The 15,307-nt window shown below is 43.4% G+C and overlaps 1 pseudogene; it reads left to right on the plus strand.

Moving 5' to 3' along the window:
* The first annotated feature begins 471 nt into the window (after positions 1-471).
* On the plus strand, positions 472-11,220 carry LOC123819041 (annotated as a pseudogene).
* The last annotated feature ends 4,087 nt before the right edge of the window (positions 11,221-15,307 follow it).

The raw sequence follows: 15,307 nt of genomic DNA on the forward strand, positions 1-15,307 counted from the left end.
CACACACACCACTCACACGGACATTCCTTCTTTCACGCTCCAGCTCGCTCTTTTTACTCTTACTTCCCTTTCCCTCCTCTCCTGGATCAAGCGTTAATCTGCGAATCTCTGACCAAAAAAAAAAAAAAAAAGGTGGGTGGGGGGATCCCGAAGTAGCAGAGTGAAGGAGGAGGAGGTGGAGAAAGGCGGGGAGGAGGAGGAGGAGCCCAGCGAAGCAGAGTCAGAGGGACTGGTGGCTCCAGTGAGTGTACAGCCCTGGGGGGAGCCGGCGCTCTAGGCTGGGAACCCGTCAGCCTGTCCCCCACCCCCATCCCAGCCCCCGCCCCGCTTCTCCCGAGCCCGCCTGATTGCCGGCCCGCGCCCAGGGGCCTGCTACACCCTGAGCTGGGGCCGCCTCTCAGGGATCCTAGGGCCAGGGGCGCCACTTGTGGCGAGCCCGAAGCACCACCAGACTGGTCCCCCACGCCCGGGATGCCGTTCTACAGGCGCACAGTGGTGCCCCAGCGCCTGTGCCCGCGCAACCCGCCGCAGCCGCTGACGGAGCTCCGAGACGTGAGCCACCTGGCCGCGCTCAGCCTCCTCCGGCAGCTCGCCGACCTCTGTGGCCACTCGCTGGCTCTGCTCGAAGACCTTGAGGGGCACCTGCTGGCCCTGGGGCGCCGCACCGACAGCCTGGTCCGGCGCACCGTGCGCCTCCGTCGCCGCCTTCCCTGCCGCCTGCTTGGCCCTGAGGACGACCAGGACCAGCTAGGTAACAGCGCTCGGGCAGCTCGCGGCCCCTCGACTACCCCGCCTTTGGGGGCGCCAGTGAGCGCCTGCTTAGCACCCCCCTCCCCCCTCCCCGCTCCACCACTTCCCTCCTCTCCCTTCTCCTCAGGGAGTGTAGGGATCTTGTTTCTCCAACTCCCCACCCGCTGCTCTCCCGCTGGAACTTTCTGCTCCTGGACCTGGGAGCGTCCTAAGTGGACTTGTGCCCTCGGGGTTCCCGACCTCCTGGGGAACTAGGGGAGGAAGGCGGAGGTGGGAGCCACTGAGTCCTGGATAGCTTCAGCGCCGCCCCCAGGCCCGAGGCGCCCTCATCTTCGCGGCGTTGGGAACCAAATGGCCGCGCTGCTGGCGTCTTTGCCTCAGTCCAGGAGCCCAGCCGCTTCTGAAAGCGCGCCCCAGCCGCAGGCCACCTACATGACTGCAGGGGACTGGCGGCCGTGCCTACCGGCTTTAAACCTGTGCAACTTTGCGCTTGAGTGTGATCGCGGCTTGAACTCAGAGGAGTGTCTTGAGCGCCCACCCGCCTGCTTCTCCCCGCGAGTTTGGGCTGCTTCGCCAGGAGTGGCCAGAGAAAGGTGGGGGAAGAGACTGGCCCCAGCTTTGTTGATCCCCCACCCACAGATTTTCTTGAGAGAACCGTTTAAAGCTACTGTCATCAGTTCATGATTGTTTTAGGAATCAGCCATGCCTGAGAAAACCAAGCGATGTCCTGGCTGAGTATGCAGGAACCCTGAGAGGGAAGGAGGGCAATGTGAGCCCTTGTCCTTTACTATTTTGGTCCCTAACACTTTGCATGGGGAATCCTCTATCCATGGAAATGCAGTGATCCCTTAGAGTGTGGCCTTTTGCTGAAAGCAAGGGGACTGAATGTGCTGAAAATGCTGACCACAGCTGGGCATGCCAAGTACCAGGGTCAACTGGCACCACCAGAAAGTTAGGGGAGAAGAGCAGTGTGGCCAGAAAGTTTCATATGGGGGGCAGAAGATGGCTACTGGCTGACTTTTGAATGCAAGCCTCCAGCTGTCTTGGGAAAGAATCATCTGGGTCAGTCCCTGTACATTTCAGACCCCATCTTGCCCCAGCACCTTCCAGTAGGACATGAGTCAGAGGCCGTAGCACTCCTTCAAAAAGGTATCTGACCTCTGTGGTAGATGGAGGAAGGCACTGGTGGAGAAAAATGAACTAGGTCCTGTGGGAAAAGGAAGGTGGAAGATACAGATAGCTTCCAAATAGAATGTAGACACAGGGCTAGAAACCTCTGCATGGCAGGGGGCCAGGAAAGCTGGGGCCCTAGTCTGATTAGTTTTCAGTTAACAAAGAGGGTAAGAAGGTCATTGTTGATTTTTTTTTTTTTTTTTTTTTTTTGCTGGGGTCCCACTGACTACCAGGATTAGCCTAGGAGAAATCTGATAAGTCAGCTTGGGGAGTACTTTTCAATCCCCACACAGCTTGCAGAGAGCCACCTACTGAGTTTAGCAGGTTAAGTTAAGGACAGGGAGGAAGCTCTGTGCTTCCAACTCGTACCTTTCTGCCTGCTAATTGGAGAGCCTTTTGCACATGAGGGAAAGCCTGGCTTCACCCAGTCACCTTGGGACCTAACCCTTTCCAGTGATCTGCTGAGTTAGAAAAGAGATAGCTTTATGCAGTGAATATCTTTTGAAGGAAAGGAGGAATTCTTAGGATAAATTGCATTGGTTTGATTTCTTTGAAGTTTGCAAGAGCTGGGAAAGCAGCCACCTCTCATCTCTGGTGTGGACACTTGCCTTTGAGAATGTATGTCTCTGGGCTCAGAGGCACTGAGCAGTCTGCTGCATACATGGAACACGGCTACTTTAATTAGGCCAGAAGTTCTGGTTTTCCTTTTTCTGGTCTAATGTCCTAACCTAGACTCTCCTTGAGGTTCCCACTGCACACTTTTCTCTTCAGGAGCTTTGAGTGTGTAGCAATGATCTGAGCATAAATGTCAAATGCAAAGAGAGTTGGGAGCATAATCAGTGTACCATCTGGCCATCACCTTGTCACTCTGGCATAAGCTTCAACAAGTTGTTCAGCAGGCTGTATATTTGACCCCAAATAAATACCCAATTTTTTAGCCATTGTCAGGTCTTGCCCTTTTTTCTTCCCTGTCTTTTCCTCCTAGCACCCCTACTCCTTTAATGACTATTTTGCTGATAGTCAGCACTCCCAGCCAGTATTTTACCCTATATATCATCCTCTATCTAGTTGGATCCCCCCCTCAAATTCTTTGACCATGGAGGCAGGAAAGACCTGGCAAGGAGAGAGGAAGGTTTGGAAGTAATATGGCCGGAGTGTATGACACCTGACAGGCCAGCAGCTTGTAGCATTCCTGCAGAGACAGCTTGGTTGCCACCTACAGACTGAGTAATGGCAAGTCAGGCTGGCCCATAGCCTTCAGGCTTCTGGCGACCAGTCTACAGGCTGGCCTGGGGCCCTGGGAGGCAGAAGGGGAGGACAAGGAGAGGAGAAGGAGAGAGACATAGGGAGAGAAAGTTGATGCTAAAGGAGTCCAAAATGCTCCTCTACACAATCAGGGGTCATGCCCCCACCATCTTCAAGGTTACAAGGGTAAGTCTTGGGCTGGGCTGGTTGCCTGGCAACACTCTCTCCTCCACTGAGGGCTGTTCTTTGGTAACTTGAACCCCTTTGAGACTGCCCTGGAAGCTCTTATAACTGGTACGAGGTGGGGGTTGGGAGAAGAGGGTGTGCTACAGGACTGCATTGGACTCCTCTGGTTGTGGATCTGTGGCTGCTGCCAAACCCTTGCCATGGCCCTTCTAATAACTTGAATTTTTCTCATATTTGGTTTTGCATGTGACTTGTTTTATTGCATTTGTGTCCTGTACTCTGTACTCTTCTTCATCTCAAGAGTGGCATTGTCAAAACCAGTGGGAAATAGCTCCCTGCCTGCTGCCATATGCTGAGTGAATCCAAGCTTTCCAATTTCTCCCTTGGAGATCTATTTAATGTTTGTAGGTGCTTAGATGATAATTACAAATGCAATCAGACCATTGGCCTACAGGTGTAATATCTCCTGTGTGAGCAAGGAAGTCACTGAAGCACTAGACAACCCTAGGTATGTTTAATAACACTGGAGAGTGATCATGCTACTCTAACCCATGAAATTGCTGTGGGAAAGATGCACTGTTCCTCTTGCAGTTATTTTGGCTTGAATACAACCACTTAGGATCGATGGTGGAAACTCCCTCTTCATCTTTATGTCAAATTCCTGTCTCTTGATTTTCCAACTTTGTGGCAACTCTGGCTCCAAACCATAAAAGACAACTGGTTTGTTTATGTTTAAATCATAATTCCAGTGACAGGGGAAAGTATTGTAAATCTATCTGTATGCCAGTGAGAAAATTAAAGCTGCACCTCTAGACTGCGACCAGTTTACCATTTCAGATGAAGAGTCTTAGATCCTAAATCAGACCACCATTGCTCCTGAGGAGGGGACATGGCCTACTTGAGTCAGATAGAGCAGGAGGAATTTGGGGGACTTAGAACAGGCACTATGCCAGGGCTCACTTTGTCTCTGTCCTACACTTGGGACAGTGGCATGACAGAGTGAGGAGGGGGAGCAGGCCCATTTTCTTTCAAATACCATGAAATTCCTGGTTTGCTTCATGGTATTTCCACATGTTGGAATGTCTTTCTAGGAAATTTGTACACCAAAATGTCCACTAGAATATCTTCCACTTTAGAAACAAGAAGGTTAATCTTTTTTAGACACATAAATGGCTAACATGATAAAAGACGTCAGGATGACAGAATAGTAGAGTAATAGGAGAAGATTCAAGTTATGGTTCTTTGACCTTTATGAAGTTGATTAGGTGTCAGGAGGAAAATGATGAATTTACATAATCTGTCCCTGTATTTCTCTGGCTTGGCTAAAACTCTTGACTGCTGAGTCCCCCCAAAATGAAGGGACTTGTCCAAAGGCACCCAGCTGGATAAAGATCTTTAGTAGACTCTAAGTGCTACAAAGGTTATAGTGTCTCTCCATATGTAATTGCAAATGAAAGCAATGCAAAACCTACAAATAAAATGTTATTTTTTTGAAATTATGCAAAGTTCCACATGTACATTGAAATTAAAATGGCTTCTTATTAGATTCTTGAATTCTCTCTCTCTTTTGTACTCCTATTGTTGGTGGCCTAGGTGAGTACTTAATATGTCTATTGGGGAATGTAGCACTGGCTAGGTCACATAGCAGGTCAGTGGCAGGAGGCCTTGATCTATAAACCAGGCCTTCTGACATCCACGGTGGTGCTCTGCCCTCTGCAGTGATGATAAGTTCAAAGTCAGTTGTTCATTGAAAGTCAGTGCCCTGGCATTTTTTCACTAGTTGGAACTTATCCAAGATGAGAAATGACTCCTGCTACTTTTGGGAACTCTGAGATGCTCTAAAGTACAGGGATCCTGTGATTTCTGCAGTTGGGACTTGGGGAGTGAGCTGGAGGTGGAGGGGAGGAAGGAAGGTCAACCGTAGAGAATAGATGTGAGGCAATAGGCTCCCTTTTTAAAACACAGTCTCCTTTAAGTTTTGAATGGGACATAGTTTTGGGAAAATAATCTTTAGGTGGGAAAGAGTGGCTGGGCCAGTGATTCTGTTCTCTGGAGGTTACTTTTCCACTGGGGTTTTTCACTCATAATCCTTCTGTCATCTTTATATGAGGGGTGTCTGGGAAAAGTCCAGCCATTATTAATATAACTTGAATGGTGTGCACGACATCAATGTAAACTGGCAGTCAAGGAGAGAGGACTAGAATGAGCATGTGTTAATAATGACAACTTCACTGTTCTAGTCAGTGGGGGTGGTAGACGCCATTGAGTGAGCATGTGTACGGTGTGGCCGTGGCATGCAAAATAACTGAGCAAGTAGAGCTATATATCTACATCAAATTTGTATGAAACTTGAACCTTCCTCTACAGAAACTATTTGGATGATTCATAAGGCTGTAGCTATGGGCAACTGGTGATTGGCAGCTTCATCATGACCACATGCCCACTCAATATGTCCTCTTTGTCTCATGCAGAGTTTTTTGTGAAACACCAAATCACCCAGGTGACTACAGCCCAGATTTGGTACCCTGTGACTTCTGGCTTTTCCCAAAACTAAAATCACATTTGAAAGGGAAGAGACTTCATACTGTCAATGAAATTCAGGAAAATACGATGGGGCAACTGATGGCAATTGGGAGAACTGTGTGAGGTCCCAAGGTGCCTGCTTTGAAGGGGACTGAGGCATCATTGTCCTGCGTATGATGTTTCTTGTATCTTGTATCTTCTTTAACAAATGTCTGTTTTTTAATAGTACATGGCTGGATACTTTCCGGGCAGACTTCACATCTGCTAGTCTCCCTTATAGCTTTTAATTCAATTGTGGACACTCTTTGTCACATAACCACATCCTGGCCATTTTCTGTTATTATAGCAGAGCCTGGTTGGCATTTCCAAAGGCACTTTTAATAAAAACCAAGGGGAATGAGAAAGTAAAATTATTACCAAAAATGTACTTAGCATACACATTTCAAAGTATGGATTTATTATTCAAAGCTTAAGTAGCTTAACAGGCTTATAAGCTTTGTTGCTCTTTATTTTCAGATCATTACTTTCTAGTCTTGAAGAGAGGGTAAAATTTTGTCTGGATCCTGTCTCTTTCTACCCTGTCACCCTTGTGCTGGGTGCTGGAGACCAGAGGTAAATCAGACCCAGTCTTTTCCCTAGAAGGGCTCCCAGTATGAAGGGGTTGGGGAGAGCTGATAACCAGAACCAGGATGCTGGTCCACACCCCAGAGGATTTTCCATTCAGTCTGGTTTGGGTTCTGTGGATGGAATTTGGCCTTTTAGAATCCTGTATGGTAAAATCAGAAATAAAAACAATGATAGAATGCTACTGTGAATTCAGTGATGTGATTACATGAATTTGTAGATTTGAAATTGATGACCTTATCTTCACACATAGGCAGGGTAGGGCTCACTCAGTAGATGGACAGTGCTTGGTGGATCTCCAGACTCATGGACTTCTTAATGATAACTCCATGGTCCTCTGGAATCCTCTACTTTCAGTGAGAACCACTGGCCTAACTATCTTAGTTTCAGTTATCATCTCTTTCCTGCTCGGCAGAGTTCGATGATTTAACTTAGATGAACCCTCACTGAAGTTTTCAAGTTAGAGTGCACAGGATGGCAATATTTTAATGGACAAGGCTATGTTAATAATGCCACAAATAAGAGTTGTATTGACTAAGCGTTCACACAAGCAAGCTTGCTGCAAGGTTCTTTGTGTGTGAAGCAGTGGGTCTGATTGTGTGCAGTACCACTAGACATCTGTCCTTTAATGTAGGACGTTTGAGCCATCGGGCAGCACTCTGTCCCTTCCTCATCCCCTTCTTCCATTCCAACCTCTGTCTCTTTCTAAAACATAAGCTCCTCAATGGAATATAAGCTTCTTGAGGGCAGAGAACTTTATGTTTTGCTACTGTATCTCCAGCCCCCCCAGTAGTGCTTGACAACTAACGGGCACTTAGGAAACACTTACTAAGTGCAATTCCTCCCTTTTTTCTAGCCATCACACATTTTTTGAGCACCTGACTCTGGGTCTGGCCCTGAGCTGGTTTCTGGGGATAAAGAGCCAAGCTAGAATGCAGCCCCACAGTCCAGTTGGGAAAACATCAAATCATTGTACTGCTGTGGAGCCAAGCCTGGGAGTCAAGGGAAGGCAGATGAGATACACCTGACAGCCTGGAGGGCTGGAAAAGCTTCCAGGAGGATGTGTTGTCTGAGTTTTGAAGGATGATCTTGAGCCGGTCAGTTGAAGAAGGAGGGGGAGGGAATTCCTGGCTCAGGAAGTAGCCTGTACAAGGCCTGGCTAGTGTGGGGGAGGAACTGACTGAAGTGATTCAGGAGGAGAGGGTGCAAGGCGCCTCCTGACTCAGAATGAGCCCTTGGGGTAGACGTGGGGTGGGGAGGCCTTTACATCCTGTTTGCTGGCCAAGGAGGTGGATACTGGATAGTCTTGGAAAGGTTAAAACAAAGTCGTAATAGTAACTGCAGATATTCTTGATCCACATTCAAGTTTTCATTTTCCCTGGTCAGATGAAATTTGGGTGACCTTGGCCCCTCCCTGATTTGCAGCACCAGGTCGTGGGCCCTTCCAAGAAGTCCAGGGCAGGAGGGCCTCCAAGCCTCACAATGAGAAAGAAAGGAGAGAAAGCAAGAGTCTACCTGTCTATATGTCCCTGGCTGTGTGTATCCAGTTGTACTCCAAAGCTAAATATATTATTATTCATACCCCTGATTTTTTTATGAGTGGGGATATTTGCCTGTCTCTTTTATTTTATTTTATTTTTCTTTCTACATAGCATAGATTCTTAAGAATTCTGTGTAATTCATCTAGGGGAAAATCAGAAAAATATTTTCCCTTTGGAAAATGGACTCAAAGAAGAGATGGGTTTTAAAAAATGATTCAGCTGTTTTATTTTAACTGAAATCACTTGCTTCTGAGAACAGTGTAATTAACTGCCTGGCAATTTATAGTCTGATTCCCAAGTTCTGCAAAATAGCCAGACTTATATTATCTTTTCCAACTATCAAGCCTTGAGGAGAGTGAGGTCTCCATCAACAGGCCTTGGCTTTCTCTGCTCTTGCAGGAGGCTGTGTGTCACAGTTGTCAGCAACAGTGGCATTGTTAATATATTGTCCCCCATGACCTAGTAATTCCACTTACAGGACCTGTGCTAAAGAAATAATCAGGTATTGTAGGGGAAATGTTTGAGGATGCTCACTGCATTTTTTGGTATTTATATTAACCAAAAAATGAAAATAACTTAAACATTCAATAATAGGGGTGTGGTTATATAAATTTTGACAGGTCTGTGTGATAGAATACTGTACAGCTAAGAAAATTTATGCTTGAAAGAAATATATAAGGATATATGGAAAGGTACAAAATAATGCTAAGTGAAAAACCAGGGTATAAAGTTGCATGTAATACAGTATTATCCAAAATAAAGCACACACGCATAAAAAAGAAACTGGAGGGGTGTATGCCAAAATGTTAACAATGGTTCTCTCAGGGCAATAACAATGATAACAGTTGATAACAATGATAACTAGGATAACAATGGATATGTTTACGGGATTATGGGGGTGAGTTTTTTTCCTTATACCTTTCTGTAGTTTCCACAATTTCCTAAGTGAACATGTATTACTTTTAATAAATAAAGAAAAACCAATGAATGATATGTTAATGAAGAACATCTTGGAAGTCAGAAGCAGCAGCTCTGGGTGAAGTCTCACTTGTCAAGTGCTTATTAGCTGCCTCATGTCTCTGAGCTGCAGTCCCTCATCTGTTACAGGGGGTTAGGTTAATGCTATCCAGTTCAGAGGGCTGTTGGGAAGATCCAAAATAATGTGTGTAAAATGCCTGCACATATGATCATGCACATGACCAGTAAATACTAAGAAGATGAAATTCCACGAAGCCTTTTGAAATCTCTAGATGGGAGTACTTTCAAGGCGAAGTTATAATGAGAGTGTTTCCTAGACATCTCTGAATTGCAGCCATTCTTCCATTTTATAAAACATGTAAAGAGTGCCTGCTTGCCCCTGGAGGAGCAGCATCTAGGTTTTCAAGGCTGTCAGCTCATCTCTTCCAACCCGAGGATTTTCCTTTCCTTTGACTCCTCCCTTCATTCTCCCCCACCGACATCTGTTCACTGCCTCGCCAACCAAGGGGGGAAACATTCTTTGGAACTGAAGCCGAGGCACCACCGGGAGTCCTGGAAGCTATGAGATGTTTATTGTCACAGGGAATATGTGGTGCTGGCTGACCACAGCACCCCCCATGCTGGGACTCCACAGAGGGGCTTTAATGAAGCAGCACGGGAGAGATGCAGGCCTCACAGCTAGGCATCATTCCCTGCCTATGGGGAGAGCTCTAATCCAAGCGTCCTGCTGGCTCTCTGTTTACCTCTTCCCTCTGGTTGTCTGCATGGATCCTAGCTTGGTTTACCAGTTTTACAGAACCCTCTTGGTTTGAGGATGAAGAAACACCTTTATCTCACGAAACTTACGGGGCCTAAGGTTGTTTCAGTGACACATTTGGCAGTTTGCCTGAGGGTCCAATGGGCCTAACCCTCACCAGCAGGGATATGGAGTGATTAAGCCCTGATCTCAAAACGAGGCAGCCTCAAGGTCATGGGAGTACCTTGGTAGTGTCTAACACATGCCTAAACCACCAGTCATCTCCCAGGGTAGAATCCTTCACACTGCTTGTCTGATTGCATTTTTCATTTTTTAATTACATACAGCCAAAAATAGAGATGCTAGCTGCAAATCTGAACTACTCAGAATGCTTAAAAATTACTAATGCTGTGGCCCCACTCCATTACAAGAACCAGAATTTCTGGGGGATGAGGCCCAGGAGTCAGGATTTTTAAAAGATCCCCAGGTAATTCTAATGTGCAGCCAAGGTTGAGAACCATTGTTAAGGTAAAGGTTAAAGCTCAAAGGGAGCTGTCTAGGGTTTTCCAAATTTAGTTGACCACATAATCCTTGAAAATTTATAATTTATTTGTGGATAGTAAGCATGAATTATAATTCAGGTGTAGATTAAAGTAACTGACAAGACCCATGTTACCAGGCATCCAAGGTATAGGGAGTGCTTCCTGGAGCACAGATGTGGGTTTCCACATGACAGTGGCTTTTAGAGGAATTTATCTTTGAAGCTGTCCCTGAAGTGGCAGCAGGCAGCCCTGAACCCTGCTGCCCAGAGAACCAGGCATCCCAAAAAGCTTGGTGTGGATATTGAACCTGAGGGAGAAAGGGGTTCATCATAGCTGATGACCTAAAGTGATTCTGGTATAAAAAGTTACCAGGTGTTGAAGGGCTCCATGCTATTGTTCTGTCAGATAGAGATGGATTGCCTATTATTAAAGTGGCCATGATAATGCTCAGAGAGTGCTTTCTTGTTTTTAACATTTTATTTATTTATTTTTAGGTAGAGGTGAAGGGAAGGAGAAAGAGAGGGAGAGAAACATTGATTAGTTGCTTTCTGTGCATTTGGTCCTGACTAGGACCAAACCCACAGCCCAGGCATGTGCCCTGACAGGGAATCAAACCAACGACCTTTCCCTTTGCGGTAAGACACCCAACCGACTGAGCCACAATGGTCAGGGTTCAGAGCATGCTTCGAGATTTGATTTCTTATCTACTTTTGCCCTTGCAACAGACCAAGAGATCAAACTTGGACTTTCAAAAATTCAAAGTATCTGTTACAAAATACCTACCAGGTGGTTCAATTCAATCATTTACCTTTGATAGTGAGTTTCATAGCCAGCAGCAATGCCAATGCAGAGCTAATTGTCAGCCTAGAAAATGAACTTAGTCCACTCTGAAGAACTGAGACAAGTTGTGGAAGTTTCTTAATCTGACAGTGGTTTTGATGTCCACCTTATCTTCATTATAACAGACACAATATCAATCCAATAATCTTTAGACCACAACCATACTTGTATCAATGTACTCAAGAAAGGGCCCTCCTTCCCTTCTGTATACTAAAGAAGGGGTTGCATAGACATAATCTATGGATAGATTGGTTGTAATCTTTTTTTGTATACGTCTTCTATTATTTACTGAGATCTGGGCATACCACAGAAATAGTTCAGTCTATCATAGCTCCCTATGGTGTTAGTCCAGTCATCAAATCTACATGAGATTCTATTCTGTGGATCAGAATCAAAATGGTACTTTGATCCACTTGAGCCATGAAATGCTCCCTCTTGTACAATACAGCCAGACTCAAAGAGTGAAGCAGACCCTTGTTATTGTGAATAACAATGAAGACATATTGTTTTCATATTGTTTTATTTCTTTGCATTGAGTATAGGGAAGATAAAATGGCTCAGTAAGAGTAATGAAATTACTTTCCTGTGTATGTATTATTTTGCAGCATAGATGAATATTACTAATTTATTTCATTCTTCTCAGAGGGTGCTGCTCTTTAATGAAAATGATATGTAATAGTTTCCCCCACCACTCTGATTAACCAATCAGTGTTTTAATGTTTGTATGTTCTTTATAAAATTTAGATGTGATTTATTATCACACTCTGTTTCCAATATTGGTATGTATGTAAACATGATAGCACAGCCATTTTTAAATACATGAATATAAATAAAATAGTATTTTTAAAACTGTAAAAAAATAAAGTATGTGACAAGAAATGGTTTCACCAATGAATTTATTGTAAGGCACAATAGTACCAAGTTATAACTTTGTAAGAGAACAAAGGCAATTATAAAAATGAAGCCATTTTATGAAGAAAAAATAAATGTATATTAAGGTAAAGAATCTTTTATTTTACATTTTTTGGTTATAGCATATCTCCAAAAACACTAATATTTTTAATAAGGACAATATTTTAAATGAATATTCAGGTCAGTTGCATTTTCACACACCAATAATGAACTATCAGAAAGGGAAACTAAGAAAACAAACCCATTTACAATTGCACCAAAAAATAATAAAATTCCTAGGAATAAATTTAACCAAGGAGGACCCATACTCAGAAAATTATAAGATATGAGGAAAGAAATTAAAGAGGATGCAAATAAATGAAAACATATATTGTATTCATGGATAAGAACAGTTTAACATAGTTAAAATATCTATACTACCCAAAGCAATCTATCGATTCAATGCAATTCCTATCAAGATACCAGTGGTGTATTTCACAGAACTAAAACAAATATTCCAAAAATGTATATGGAACCATGAAAGACCCTGAACAGCCACAGCAATCTTGATAAAGAAGAACAAAGTTGGAGGAATCATGCTACCTGATATCAAACTATACTACAAGGCTATAGTAATCAAAACATCATGGTACTGGGGTAAAAAAATAGACATATAGATCAATGGAACAAAATAGAGGGCCCAGAAAAAACCCCACACCTTTATGGTCAATTAATATTTGACAAAGAAGGCAAAAACATACAATGAAATAAAGACAGTCTATTCAATAAATGGTGTTGGAAAAACTGGACAGATACATACAAAAAATCAAACTAGACCACCTTCTTATACCATATAGAAGAATAAACTCAAAATAGATTAAAGACTTAAATGTAAGACTCAAAGTCATAAAACTCTTAGATAAGCAGTAAACTCTCTGATATTTCTCTTTGCAATATTTTTTTCCTGATACATCTCCTCTGGCAAGGGAAACAAAAGAAAAAATAAACAAATGGAACTACATCATACTAAAAAGCTTTTGTTCAGCAAAGCAAACCATCAACAAAACTAAAAGACAATCTATTGAATGGAAGGCAGTATTCACCACTGATATATCTGATAAGGCACAGGTGGCAAACACAAGGCCCACGGGCCGAATGCGGCCCTCCACCTTGTTTTATCCCACCTGGCACCTTGTTTCTACCCAGCAGCAGTGCTGAGCTTGCGCTTAACTGTTAAGGAGTAGTTACATTTATACAGTCCTAAAGTTACATTTCGCCCTTTGAAGGCAACCATGAGGTTGATGTGGCCCTGGTGAAAATGAGTTTGACACCCCTGTGATAAGGGGTAAATATCCAAAATTCATAAAGAACTCATGTAACCCAACACACAAAAAAACAAAGAACCAATTTAAAAATGGGCAGATGACCTGAATAGACACTTCTCCAAAGAGGACCAAAAGACGGCCAATAGACATATGAAATGATGATCAACATCACTAATCATCAGCGAAATGGAAACTGAAACCACAATGAGATATCACTTTACACCTGTCAGAATGACTATCATCAATAAATGAACAAACAAGTGTTGGCAAGGATGTGGAGAAAAGGGAACCCTCATGCACTGTTGGTGGGAATGCAGATTGGTGCAGCTACTGTGGAAAACAGTAGGGGGAGTCTTCAAAAAAGTAAAAATGGAACTGCCTTATGACTCAGCAATTCCACTTCTAGGTATATGAGTATATTTGAAGAAACCTAAAACACTAATTCGAAAAGATATATGCCCCCCCAATGTGCATTGCAGTGTTATTTACAATAGTCAAGACACGTAGGCAACCCAAGTTCCCATCAATAGACAAGTGTATGAAGAAGATGTAGTACATATATACAATGAAATACTACTTGACCATAAAAAAGAATGAAATCTTACCATTTGTGACAGCATGGAAGGACCTAGAGGGTATTATGCTAAGTGAAATAAGTGAGAGAGACAAAGGCAAATACCATATGATTTCACTTAAATGTGGAATCTAAAGAACAAAATAAATGAACAAATAAGGTTAAAACAGATTCATAGACACAGAACAGACTGATGGTTGCCAGATGGGAAGTAGGTTGGTGTACTCAGTGAAGGGTGTGAAGGGATTAAGAAGTAGAAATTGGCAGTTACAAAATAGTCATGGGGATGTAAAGTACAGCATAGGGAATATAGTCAATAATATTGTAATTATGTATGGTGCCAGGTGGGTACTGAAAATGTCAAGGGGAACACTTTATAAAGTATATGATTATCTATCCACTTGAATCCAATACAAAATTATATTGAATGTAAACTTTAATTGAAAAATAAAATAAAAATAAAAAAAAACAATATTTTTGTTTTGTCATGTCATAGCCACTTACTTTCACATATGGTGTTACTGGGTTGGATCCCTAAATCAGGTCAACCTCAACTTCCTTCTCTTTGCAAGAGAATATAAAGATTCCTTCATACATAGGGTTGCTGGAGTGGAGGGAAGAGGAAAGAAACTTCCAGTTGGGTATATTTATTGTTCCAAATTAGGCTATGCCAGAAACCACAAAGAGACATTGAAATGGTTGCCTTTGAATCAACATCTAGATCAGCCTCTATGCTCTCCTGCATTCTCAGATGGGCACACCATTTCTTGCAGGTAGATTATTGCATTAACAACAGTGAGAACAGCTATATAGATGTGTTTAGGATTTTAAAAACCCATATCTTCTTCAGCAAATGCAATTTAGAAGAAAAAGTACATATCTTTCAGTTTTTTCCTCCTTCATGATCCCAATAGAAACAGAGTTTCAGAATGTGAGTCTAGGCCAACAGCTGCCCAGAGGCAGGTAGAGAATTGGTTCAAAAGCATTTCCAGAGTTGTGGCCTTTCTGACTTCTACTACTGAACTTCTCTTGTGCTATTTTGGTGTCCTGAGATATCCTATCAGCAGCCCCTGAGAAATACTGGGACAAGGGGGACAAGGGAGAGAGGAGAACTATGAGGAGCATTTTTAGTATTCTTCCCTTCCCGCTGTGTTCAGAGGGGAGAGATGCTAAAGGTAACCCCTGTAGTTTGCCCTAGAGCAGTGAATGATGTCAAGGATGTCAAATAGGCATCAAGAAGAGGCGGCATCACTTCAGAGGACTCTATTTAAGAAAGCTGAGAAGTGTGGTTTCAGGAATTTTTCCACCCCAAATTGTGAAAATTAGAGGAAAGATTTAGTACTAAAAATTGCGGTAGAGTCCAGCTCCCGAACCACTTT

Source organism: Phyllostomus hastatus, unplaced genomic scaffold, assembly GCF_019186645.2.
Source record: "Phyllostomus hastatus isolate PE091 unplaced genomic scaffold, TTU_PhHast_1.1 phas_contig_30, whole genome shotgun sequence".
Taxonomy (NCBI): Eukaryota; Metazoa; Chordata; class Mammalia; order Chiroptera; family Phyllostomidae; genus Phyllostomus; species Phyllostomus hastatus.